General features: G+C 60.5%; 1 long non-coding RNA gene across 1 annotated transcript in view; it reads left to right on the plus strand.

The window, feature by feature from the left end:
• Nucleotides 1-7,381, plus strand: part of LOC308042868 — an 18,532-nt gene extending 11,151 nt beyond the window's left edge. The window contains exon 3 of the long non-coding RNA XR_013922427.1: nucleotides 7,196-7,381. This is a non-coding gene — a long non-coding RNA (uncharacterized lncRNA). The remainder of the gene's footprint in view (nucleotides 1-7,195) is intronic.
• The last annotated feature ends 5,138 nt before the right edge of the window (nucleotides 7,382-12,519 follow it).

Here is a 12,519-nt window from a genome sequence, read left to right on the forward strand (position 1 = left end):
CACACCGCTGCAGTCCTGCCTGCTGCAGGCAGGCTGCCTGGTGTAGAAATATGGTTTCCCCATGACCCCTGGTGTGTCCATCCACTCTGGGGAGCTGAGGCCACCGAGCTGCATGGGGCCAGGCTCAGAGTCAACCTCCCCCAGCCCAGCAGCCTGCTCCAGCATTCTTGCTGGCCCGTTGTCCTCAGGAAATCGGTCTGGTCACAAGGAAGGCAAGGAGCTGTGGATGGGGGGGACAGGGATAAGGGTACCTGGCTGGAGATGGTGAAAGCCCCTCCAGCTCCCTCCAGGAGACATCTATCCCTGACACTTTGTGTGAGGCTGCTTGTGGTCCAGGGGTAGCTGGCAGGGATGCTGGAGGGTGAGCTGTGTCTCCCCAGCTCCTTACTTGTCTCCTTTTCTGTCTCCAGAAAGCCAACACAGGAAGGTTGCTTGCTTATTAGCTCACGACCTAATTAGCCCCAACTGAAAGGGTGTCACGTGCACATACTCTTACATATGTGTACACGCACATACGTGTCTGTGCACACTTGTCAGCTCCAGGGCTGGGACACACACAGGAGAACATGCTGCATCCTCTGGGAGACAAGAGAGGTGTTCTGCAAAGATGCTTCTTCATGCCAGGGCCTGCCATGCAGCCAGCTTCCCTAACGCAGCCGTGATAGGCCGAGGCATGCAGGTTATACCATCCCCATGAGCCCTCGAGCCACTCCGGCTCCCGGTCCTCTCAACACTGCCCAGCACAGCCTCTTCCCAGAGCACCACACCCTGCCAGGATCACCCTCCCACCCATATGCTGAGATGGGAACTGTTGGTGGCTGGTGGTCGTTGGGATCAGGAAGCACCTTCCAGCTTACCCCAGCACGTGTCCCCAGCATAGGGACAGTGCTGACCGTGACAGGTGGGCATGTGCAGCTGCAGGGTGGGTGAGCAGCTGGCACCAATGCCAAGCTTCCTCCCCAGAACCCACTGTTGCATCCAGACTTGCATCTATGGAGCAGAGAGCTCCCAGTCAGGTACAGCAGCACCCTGAGTGCCCTCGCCCAGCAAGGGGGCTGCCTGCGCAGGCTCATAGCTCAGTAGCCCACCTGCACACCCCTCCCTGCCCCTCCGGGCCCTGCAGCCTCCTGGGCTGAGAGCGAAGGGGGGCAGATTCTTTTCCAGGTGGAGGATTTTTCTCCTCAGGAGCAGTGAATTATCCCCAGCCCATCGCACGCGATTTGTCTGCCTCTCCACCCACCCACTTGCCAGGCTGCAGGCACAATGCCTGCCCGGTGTGCTAGATGTACCAGGGTCCCACCGCAGGGTTCTGCCTGTGCACACCATGTCCAGCCTGGGCTCCCTGTGTCCTTGCGGTCTCACAGGGTGCAGGACCCTGGCAGAGCTGAAGCATGTCTGAGTGCTGGCCTTATGGGTACCTGCATTTCTGTCCCCAAAGGCCTGAGAGCACCCTCAGCACCCACAGCAGGGTGGGAGCTGGTCCCACTCCTCTCCCTGCTCTTGCCTGGCTGCTCCCAGGTACAGCATCCAGCTCGGCCCATGCAGAGCCAGACCCTGTCCCTGGGTCCCAGCAGCCATGGGCTTGAATATATGTCTGCAATGGTGCCAGCTGATGTCTACCCATATGCTGGTCCCTGTGTGGGCGAGCAGCATGAGATGAAACTGGCCCCATGTGTCTCTGTACTCCATGCTGCTTTGGCTTGGGGCTGATGCAGGCTGGAGCTCACTGTCCAGGCATCCATCCCAGAAATATAGTGTCCCAAGACAGGATCTAATGGCTGGATGGGTTTCCCAGCTGGGACCAGGATCCCCAGAGGTGATGGTGCTGGGTTGTCCTAACACTCTGGGGCTGGGCAGCCAGCCAGAGCCAGGACTCCTGGGTCCCTGACCAGGCTCCAGCAGCAGAGGCATCCCCTTAGAGTGACACTGCAGGGGGGTGGGAATGGCCAAGACTTGCTGAGTTCAGCCCTTTGGTACCCACTCTTTGCCTGGGGCACCGTCATCCACCTGTCTCTGTCGGGGGCAGGAGCAGAGGGGACAAAAGCCTGTCATTACCCATCCCAGGCAAGCCTCCCTGTGCCCAGAGCCAGCCCCCTGCCCCGCTAATCACGGTCCTCTCATTAAGTAGCCCCTCATTCAGCTCTGATGAAGGAGAACAGCAGGGAATCCAATTAGAGCTGAAATGACAGGCTGGGGATGCTACTCTACCTGTCCTGGCCCCAGGCAAGCATCATTTACGGGGTGACGACAGGACAATGTGGGGGACAACAGGGACACAGTGAGCTTGTTGAGGTCCTTGTGTCCAGCACCTTTACGTTAGACACTGCTGTGATCTGCCAGCGCTGGAGCCCGGGCAGGGGTCCCAGATGCTGCTGTCATGTTGCTGTAGGTGATGAGCTCATGCTCTGCACAACCCTGTGTGTGCCAGGCATGTACAGCCCTATGCATATCCATGTGCAGGTGTGCCAGGCTCTGCCACCCTCTTGTGCCCAGGTCTACATTCCTCCAATGATTCAAATCACTACTGTCTCACCTGGGGAACTTTGGGTCTCCCCAGCATGGCCGTCCCCTAGCCCACTCCCCAGCACCACACAAGCTGGGCACATTCTGGCCCTGCTGAGGCATCTAGACTCATCAGTGGTCCCAAAGTCAGGGTCCCTATGTCTGGTGCATCCTCACCCTCTGGGTGCCGGCAAGGAGAGGGTGTAAGGCACGTTGTGGGAGCCCAGGCAGGGAAGGGTTATGGCCACAGCAGGGCAAGGTTCCCTGCACCTTCCCAGCGGGAGCTACAGGGCCCATTAACCAGATGTCAGTGACGGGGATGGGAGGGACATCATTAGTGACTGAGAGCTGAGCTCAAGGGCCGAGCCTCTGGGCATCATGGGGCTCTATCCATCCTACACCAGCCAGGATCTGGCCTTGTTTGCTCACGGAGGAGACCCTGGCTCAGCAGTTGGGCTGACCAGCCTCACTCCTACATCCCATGGACTGCCCCAGCAGTTCCCCCTTCATTCACCTCCCGCCCTGGCACCCAGCACCCTGTGCAGCGGCTGCCAGGACACCACACCCGATGGGCTCCTGGAAAGGCTTGGGATGAAGGAGCCCTTCCGTCCCTCTGCTGGGAATGCAGCCCCTGGGTCTGGCAAGGGTACCAAGGGGGCTTTTAGCCTGGAGGTCCCTCTGTCTCCCTGCCGGAGGATTGTCCCTCCAGGACTTCAACTGCCCCTGTGCTCCCCAGGCAGTCCCTGTGCCAGGCAGGGAGAGCTGCAGATGATCACAGACCCTGGCAGCAATGCTAATCACTGGCTGTGGGAATAATGGAGCAGGTTTGTGTCCCTGGGAGCCTGCACCTCCCCTGTCCCAGTCAAAAGCCTGTGTCCTGCCTGTGTGGACAGGAAGGCATGGAGGCACAGTATAGAATGGCCTGAAGGAGGATGTCCCCAGGACACTGAAATGTGTCTAGCATAGCCATGATACCTGAGTCCCACGCTCCAGCTCTCCTCAAAGGATGCTCTGGGACTGCGCAGGGCTGGGCAGGGCTGCTGGCTCAGTGCCCGTGCTTAACCCAGCGCGTCTTTCATCTCTTCTGCCACGCTCTCTGCCATGGTTTCCCCATGTGCAGAAGTGGGTGGGGTGGGCATGAGCTGTGGTGGCACAGTCTGAGTTGTCCCAGGCAGGCTGCGGGAACAGGGAGGCATGGCAGGGCTTGGCACAGCATGGCAAGTGGCTCCCATGTGCCCGCCTGCGGCCACGGCTACACCCTCTGCTCAAAACTACATCCTCAACCCCTTTGTGGAGCTGTGGGTGGCTCTGGCAGGAAGGAGTTTTCCACGGGCAATGTGAATTTGGCCAAAAGTCTGGCCTCTCACCAAGGCTGAGCATCCCCATGTGGCCAGTGCCATCCTGCACAGTGGGATGGAGAGCCTGGCTCACTGGAGCCATCCCAGCCTGGCTCTGCCTGCCCGGCTTCCAGCCCCAGGCAGCCTGTGACCTGCCGTCTGGCCGCAGTGGGCACTTGTCCTCAGGCTCTGGTAGCAGGAGATGGCTGTTCCCACTAGCACCAATCCTGCCGGCACGTCCTCCAGCTGCAGCGGTGAACGAACGGCACCCGCATTGCCCGCCTGAGCCTGACTTGCTCAGCCAGTCCAGCTGCCCAAACCGCCCAGCACAGAGGCGGCAGGTTTTTCCCCACACCACCAAGCCCTGGCGTGACTCAGTGCCCACCTGCTGCCGGCACTCGCAGCCCTGCACTCTTGCCACCAACCCAGCATCACCCAGGCAGGGTGGCTGTGGCACCGTGGAGGCCAACACTGTGGCAGGATGCTGGAGCCAGGGCACGGAGATGAGGAGGCTCGGCAGGGGCCAGGGCAATACGTTGCCCTGGCTTGATGCTCCAGGAACTTGCCCATCCGGACGGGGAAGGGCAGGTGCCAAGCAGCCGTTCGGGAAATTTCAACAAGACCTGACATGACTGGCTTGACAGGCTGGGAAACAGGCGGAAAGAGACAGCTCAGCCCCTGTGTCACGGCTTGGAGCCACCATTTCAGGGAGAGGCTCCAGGAAGGGCTTGGGGCTGCACCCCAGCCACCTGCTCGCATGACAGCTCACCAGCCCGCTGCTGAGTGAGCCAGCGGTGCTCAGCGGCACCCGCTGCGCGCTGGGAACTGCTACTGGGGACACTTGCATATGTATGTGCGGTGCAGGTGGACAGGCACATGCCCTAACACCACACGCGCTTTGCGGTGCACACAGGCATTGCGCCAGCCTTTGGGAATCCCTGGTACAGCTTTGCTGGGTCCTGGAGTGGATTTGGTGAGTGCCATGCCAGGAGGGACAAGCAGGCCGCAGGAGAGGCATGTGCACTCCTTGCTGACAGTGAGCCATCCCATATGGCTAGCGGGGGGGGGGCATGTAGCGTGGAACCCCATACTCTACACCCCTCCCTCTATACCCCAGCCCCACCTGTTCCCCAGCACCCAGTGCCATGAACTAAGCACTTCCCATGTGCCCAAGTCCTTGGTTGCGGCTACTTTTGCAAGTACTGGCCATCCCCGGTCCTGAGAGGTGACACTCCTGCTGTGCCTGGATGGGGACGTGGGGCAGCGCAGGTGGCCCCGAGCAGGGGCCGGGGCCGGGCTGGGCTGGCTGCCGGCAGGGTGAGGTTGCTGGCAGCACCGCTGCACTCTTCGAAAGAATCATGTCGAGCTGGTGCAGGAGGTGACAGGAGGTTAGTGAGGCTGCATGCTGTGCCCAGAGCCTGGGTGCTATGTCCCTGAGCAGTGGCATAGGGTACAAATCCCTCCCCCAGGCTGCTTGGGGGAAGGGGACAAGGATGGGTGCTCCCCAGCTCCCCATGGGGTGCAGGACGCCCAGCACCAAAGCTTTCCTGGGGCGGGGCAGGAGTGTTTCCCTGTGTTGCTGGGGTCCAGGGTGGGAAACCCAGCCCCAGGGCAGGGGAGGGATCCCCAGAGGGTTGGCACTGAGACAGGCGCCCATTGCCTAGCACGCAGCCGCGCACAACCGCTGGAGCTGGCGTGGGCTGTCGGCACGGCTGGGTGCGGGTAAAGATTTTGGCAGCGGAGGTGCCGGTGACTCAGAGCTGGGAGGAATGTGGAAAATGCAGCCCGGCCGCTGCGCCACGTGAGTTACAGGCAGGGCCAGGCCTGCCAGCACGGCCGGGCTCCAGCGCCGCGTGCACCGCGCTGCGCACAGCGACGCTCAGCCGGGGCAGCGCGGGTGCCCTGCTGACGAGGCACCGCCAAGGCCCTAATTAGTGCGTGGGTCTCCAGGACGGGTTCAGCTCGCCCTCCTCCGCAGCATTGAGCAACCATGTGGCAGGCTGGCACGATGCGGCTGCCTGCCTGGCTGGCAGCAGCAGCTGTCCTGGGATGCTTTGGGAGCCCAGGGGCCATGGGCTCAGCCCCTGCCCACTGCTGCCCTGCGCTGGGTGACAGTGGCGGGTGGCAGCTCCACGGGTGATCACTAGTGGCTGGGTAGGGTTAAGAAAAGCTGCCTGAGCTTACAGGGTGGAGGGGCATGGGAAGCGGGGACCCCAGCTCCAGGCTTGTGTCTCCCACTGTGACATGCCACTCTCCTAGTACCCATGGATACTGTTCATGCCCCCACTTCCCTCCAAGCCCCCTAGCCCAGCCCCAGGTGTTTTTGCTCACAAACAGGCCTCATGCTGCTGGAAGAAGCTGCCCAGTGACCCCTGGGTCCTCCTAAGGTGTCATTTGGAAGTGGCACGAGCTACTTCTGCACTCCCAGGTGCCTCCAGTCACCCTGGGACATGCAGAGGACAGCTCTGGAGACCGGTTATTGCTGACAAGACCTGGAGCACCAGCATTTGCAGGCAACATTGCCTTCAGCTGGGGATGGAGAAGATCCCACAGGAGCAGACAGCAGCAGTTCCCAGGCACCCACATTCTTCACCTGGGGCAGAGCTTGCAAGTCCCTCTGGGCAGGGCCAGCATGTTCCCCAAGGGAAACAGCCAAGGGATTTAATGCCGCAGGGAGAGGAAAAGGCTGCAGGGAGGTGGGTCCCTACCGGTGGCTTTCCTGGAGTTTCCTGGGAGCACAGGCAGGACTTGGGCTGGCAGCAAGGGCAAGAACAGGACCAGCTACAATCCAATTAACCACGGTGCTCAGTCATCAGGTCAAAGCTGGTAGAGTGAGGCCATCAACAGAATGAATGGGCAGGGTCTCGGTCCAGGCTGCAAAGCTCAAGGGGGGCTTTTGGCATCTTGTCTTCCACCTGTGACTGTGCTGACAACCCCCTCCTGAACCAAGGGCAGGTCTCCTTGGGGTCCAGGTGAGATGAAAATAGTGTCCAGAGATTTGTTTTGGGGGACACAACCGTGCGACACTTGCCTGCTTGTCACCATCCTACCAAGGGACAACTCAGAGAGGCAAAGACCCAGGGGGCAGAGGGGTTCAGGAACTGGGGAGCACTCCCAGTGCCGTGTTCTCATGGCCAGGGAGGTGTTTACAGATGGCTGGAAAAAGGAGTGAGAGCCAGGAGGTGAAGCTATAGGGACATCTGGGGGCAGAGGGCACCCTTCAGACCACGGGCAGTGAAAGGCAGAAGGACAGGAAGCTGTGGGGTCAAAGTGAGTCAGGTGCGAGTCACGGCCAAACAAAAGGTGAGATTCTTGGATAAGAACCGCAGCTGACTCAGAGATTCCATGTCTTCCAGAGGGTGACCACAGGAGAGATCCAGGGACCAGCCGGGACCCCCTTCCGCATGCATGGAGTCAGCGCTGGGAGGAGGTGGCGATCGCACCCTGATGCTTTCAGGATCCCAGAGCCCGGACCTATGGGAAGGAGCAGCAACTACTGCTGCCCAGGACCCCCATCCAGCCCCCGTGTCCTATGGCACAGAGGGTCCCAGGGGGAGACCAGCAGCCAGCCTGAGAACCTGGGCTGTGAGTCCAGCCTTCCTGGAGTGCCCAGGCAGAGGCTGTTTGCATTAAATAGGAGAGATTTCCCCCTTATTAGCAGGCTATTAATCACATTCAGTTTTTTTAAAACTGAGCTGTTGCACAACAGGTTGAGTAACAGCCTAATAACAGGCTGTAAATCTCAGTTTGCTCTCCGGGAGATTACAGATGTTAATAACAGATAATGACCCACAATTCACGAGCTGCTCCTTTCCCCCGCCCCTTTGATCCCTCTGCTCTGCCCCTTGCCATACCCAGCCCCTAGGATGAAGAGAAGCTGCAGGGAGACCCCCAAAAATGCAAACTGCCAGCTAACCCACCCAGCAGAGCTGAGATGCAACTGCCCAGCCTGCAGAAACCAGCCCCCACTAACCATATCTTCTCATGCAGCTCCCTACCAGCACTTGTGCTGTCACCCCACAGTCCTCTGGTGTGCCGATTTTGGGGTCCTTTGCTCCATGTGCTGGTTTATGTGACCCATTTTTAGTCATGGGAGTATCAAAGCATTGGTGCCCCAAGCTTGCATGCTGCCAGACGCTGGGCATAAATCTCCCCATCCCACGTCCTTCCTGCTGCAATCAGTGGAGCATCTGGGCCTCATGGATGCTCAGGGGCTGCTCTTGGGCTTGCTGCCACCCCAGACATGGCAAGACCAGAGCACACTACAAGGGACCATTGCACTGAGACAGGTACCTCCTTGCTGCAGCAGCCACACACAGGAGCTAACCCCCACAAAACCTCCTGGGGAGGCTTCCAAAGTCAGTCTCCTCCCCATGTCCTGCCTGCCGCCCCATCCTTACCTGCCCACTCCTGGGCCCAGAGCACCCTTCCCGAAATGGGATCAGACCAACGTTCCATCCTCCCTGGATGCTGCCTGCATCCTTTCTCTGGGATATGTACACTCCTGCAAGACCTGGTGTTGGCTGCACAGGGCTCAGCTCAGCCCCAGGCGCTGCTCTGGGGAGCAGGACAGTCCCAAAAGGGCTCCCCACCTCCCTGCCCATGCACTGGCCGGGACCAGGAGAATGGAGGGACCCCGTTGAAAGGGTTTGGGTGCGTATTGCCCCAGGGGTGGGGGGAAGGTGGGAAAATGGAATGGAGGGCGACTTTCTCCTGACCCTGTCCTGGGTCTGGCACCACTAAGCTAGGGCACAGGAGCAGGGTGACAATGGTGCAGCCTTTTCCACAGGACACAGGGTCCCTCCATTCCCAGGCCCAGGGGACATTCCCCGTGGGTGGCAGGTGTCCCCACCAGCATCCTCTCAGTGCCCTGCAGGATCTGGGCCTGCAGCCATTGCTGTATGGAGGGTACGGGGCCAGCGGGAGCCATGGGATGGGGTGCGGGAGGAGTCGTTCAGCAGGCTGGGCCGGTGAGGGCAGTGAGTCACCGCTGGCTTTCCCTGCCAGGGTGGGACCGCCACAGCCACCCAGCATCCCGCTGCACTTGCCGGTCACACTTGGGCAGCACCAAGCAGCCAACAGGCACAGCAAAACCCGCTTCCCTGACCCAAGGGCACCTTCTCCAGCATCTGGGGGGCTCCTGGCACTTGTGTAGGCCCATCACTTGTGTAGGTACCTGAGGTACCACACTCTGTTCCTTGCAAAAGGATGCAGAGGGTTGGGGGGTGCTGGGTCCCCTTGAGGCCAGGCAGCCCACTGGTGCAAGCACTCCTGCTGTACTGTACATACCCAGACGCTGTGTACACACCAGCACCATATGGCAACAGTCACTGGCACTGATGCTGGCACCACCGGCAGGTTAGGAAGAAGGATGGAGAGGCAGCTGTGTTTGCTATGAGAGGTAACTGCCGGCTGGGAGCCGTGGGCCAGCACCCCAGACGGCGCCAAGCCAGTGCAGGCAGTACCCCGTGCCACTGTGTAGGTGTCCTTGTGTCCCTCCAGGAGCACCGTGCCATCCCTTCAGCAGACCTGCAACACTGCTGTAGATGGAGACTAGGAGAGCTACAGCCAGGACCCCATCCAGAAAGGGCTTGGTCTCCATCACCTGCCTATGGCAAGGATTATGCGGTGACCTGAGGTGGCTCTAGGGTCCTCCTGAGCAGGAGGCGTAGGGCCACCAGCCTGTGGTGTGGGAGCACTCAGTGCATCCCTCTGGATGCAGAGGTGGCTCAGGTCTGTCTCACCTGCAGGTGCAGCGTGATGCCACCTTGAGCTGTGGGGCAGTGTCCTCTCCACACCCATGGCAGGTGCTCTGGGGAGGCCCTGCGGGATGCAGGGAGGATGGGCAAGGAGGAAAGAACTTTCCTAAGAGGAGATGATGGTCAATCTGCAAGCACCCCTTGGGGGATGCAGCAGCCACAGCCAGGCCACCCAACCCAGCCTCCAGTACCTGGTGCCCCGTTAGGCGGGTGTCAAGTGGTGCTTGCCCTGCCAATACGTGGCACCAGGGCTGCCAGTCCTTTCCCTAGGAACACCTCGCAGAGGGATGAGAACAGTACCACTCCCTGGAGCGGGGAATGTGGGCCAGGGCTGCCCCAGCCAGTTTCCTTTGGGATGTTGTTAGTAACCCCACATGTGAGTCACTGTGGTTGTGGGTGTTCTTGCCCTGTGTTGGCCCCACAGCTCTCCTGTGCAGGTGGTGGGGGCTGCAGCCCCCTCCTCGGCCTGCCCACGGCCACGTTTCTCCACGACCTGCATGGAGACAAAACTCCTCCATGCAGCCCTGCAGGGGAGGAAACCTCAGCAGTGGGGTGCTGGAGAGGGGTGCAGGCAAGAGCGCAGCAGTGGCTCCATCCTGGCACCTGGGGAGGGCTGGTGGCCCTTCTCCATCCCTCTTCCTTGGGCTTCCCCGCAGCCAGGGAGCAGCGTGACAGCCACCCTGGCAGTGATGAAAGGTGGCCGAGGGGAGGTTTGTGGCCGGGAAGCTGCTATAAGAGGGCCCGGGGACCTTTGATATGCAGAAGCCTCTGGCTCCGCTGATTGCGTTAGCGGGTTTAGTGCCTGAGCAGGCAGCCAGCCCCTGCTATCAGGAGCAGACAAGCTGCTAAAGGGTCCAGCTCCCATTTTAGATGCAAATGACCCTGCAATTGTGGACTTGGAGAGGAGAAGAATCCCCAAATCACCTTCGGGTGGAAGCAGACCTGGCTGGGGACAAAAAGGTTCCCAGGCAGCTTGAGTGGCCCCATAATTGTCCCATTGATGCCTCAGGTGCAGGCATCACAGCCTCAATGCCTTCCCGGAACCAGCCCCTTTATGGGAAGTGCAGATTCCCGGAGAAATCCCCCACCATCCCCACCACCATCCCGGGCTGCCCGCATGTCCCCGTGCCTGCCACTAATGTCCCGAGGGCAGGCTGCTCCTGCCCGGGAGCCTGGAGCTCAGCTACCTCCCGGCTTTGAAGTGCATCAGATTGGGCTAATGGGGAGGTGCAAAGGGGCTGGGGGAGGCTATTCCCCACCCTGGGCAGTGGTGGTCCGGGGGAGGTGACTGGGCACAGCCGGAGTCCTCCAGTGTCCTCCAAGCCCCGGTGTCCCCTGAGCCCCTATGCCTGCTGGGACCCCATTTGCGCTGGCTGAACTGGGGCAGAGTTCCTGGGTCAGACCTGGATTTGGGTGACTTTAGGAGCACCTCAGCTCCCTAAATCCACACAAAGACTCAGAGCAAGGCTGGGCCACTGTCCCTGCTGGGAAGTGGCAGACCCCAACCCCAGGGCAGTGAAGAGGGCTTTCCTTCCTCCTCCTCTCAGCACTGTCCTAGTGCTTCTCCACTGGCCCTGGGCACCTTGTGCCATCCCACACGCCACCCCACACTTGTCCCCTAAGCTGATCTGAGCCCTGCCTTGGGCAGGATGGTGTGGGGGGGCTGCCCACCACCCCGTGGCTCCTTACCTCCCACCCCTGGGCTGTAAGCCTGGAAGGGCAGAGTCCAAAAAGTCTTTGGCACAGGGAGTGCCTGGGCAGCAGAGCTGGGCTCCCTCCCTGTGTGGACCCTTACCCACTGCCCTGGGGGCAGCCCCACACACAGCCCAACAGATCCCCTAGTCCCATGGCCCACAGGGGCTGACCCAGCCCCATGGAGAGCTTCACAGCCCCAAAGAGCCCAGCTGCAGCCCTGTAGAAACCCTCCTTGCCCCTCAACAGCCCCAGCCCCAGAGGAGGAGGGGTGTGGGGCTATGCAAGAAGGACAGCAGTGAACCAGGATAGACTTGCAGCCCCAAACTCCCAAAGATCCCTTCTCTCTTGCCCAGATTCTGGCCTCTCTGTGGCATGGGCATGGCCCATGTAGCCTCCTTGCTCTCACCTGTGCCACGAGTTCAGTCAGGTCTCATTCACGTCATGTCTCTGTGAGAGGAGGTTGCTTTGGGGTCATCAGCCCTGGGAAGGCCCTCCAGGTATCCCCTGCATCCCACAGTGCATAGGGTACCAGGGAAGCAGGAGGGGCTGAACTGGCATGGTGGGGAGCAGGGGACTTTGAAGTCCTGGGTTGTCACTTGTTCACAGTCACCACTGCTTTCCAAAACAAGGAGGCAGGCAGGTGCGCAGGGCATGTCCTCCATGTCTGTCCCTGCAAAATCACGCGGCTCTGCTTTGATTTAGGTGGAAAATTCCCTTTTTGGCTGGGAATCTGGGGGGCTGGGGTGTCCAACACCAGCTATGCTTGATGAGGAATTAAAAACGTGTTTTGTTGGAAAGATTTTTCCTCTCCTGACTGGGGAGGTGACATCCGAACCTTATTTTCCTTTCCACATTGGGACACGTGCCAGGGGTGCTGAGTGGTCCGTGGGGACCCAGAGGATGCCGCGGCTGCACCGAGCCCCTCGCCGGCACGTGGGAGGTAGCGACGGACCAGGACTGAGGCGCAGCGGGGAAGATGGAGCCGGGAAAATGGAGGCTACCAGAGGCTGGGTTTGTGCTGGAGGCTGTTTGCCTCTAGACCAAACACGTGCTGAGGTTGGGCAGGGAGCCGGCTCGGCTGTGGATTTTAAAACAGCAGCTCATCTGCCAAGGACCCTCCTACTCTGCCACGGGCTGGGTGGATCCTGGCCCCGCTGTGCACCTTGTGCTGCTGGCGAAGCGCTGCACGCCCGGCCGGCTCCGCTCCAGCGCCGCAGCCGCTGCGG

The sequence above is a fragment of the Nesoenas mayeri genome (genome assembly GCF_963082525.1).
Source record: "Nesoenas mayeri genome assembly, chromosome: 8".
NCBI classification, from domain to species: Eukaryota; Metazoa; Chordata; class Aves; order Columbiformes; family Columbidae; genus Nesoenas; species Nesoenas mayeri.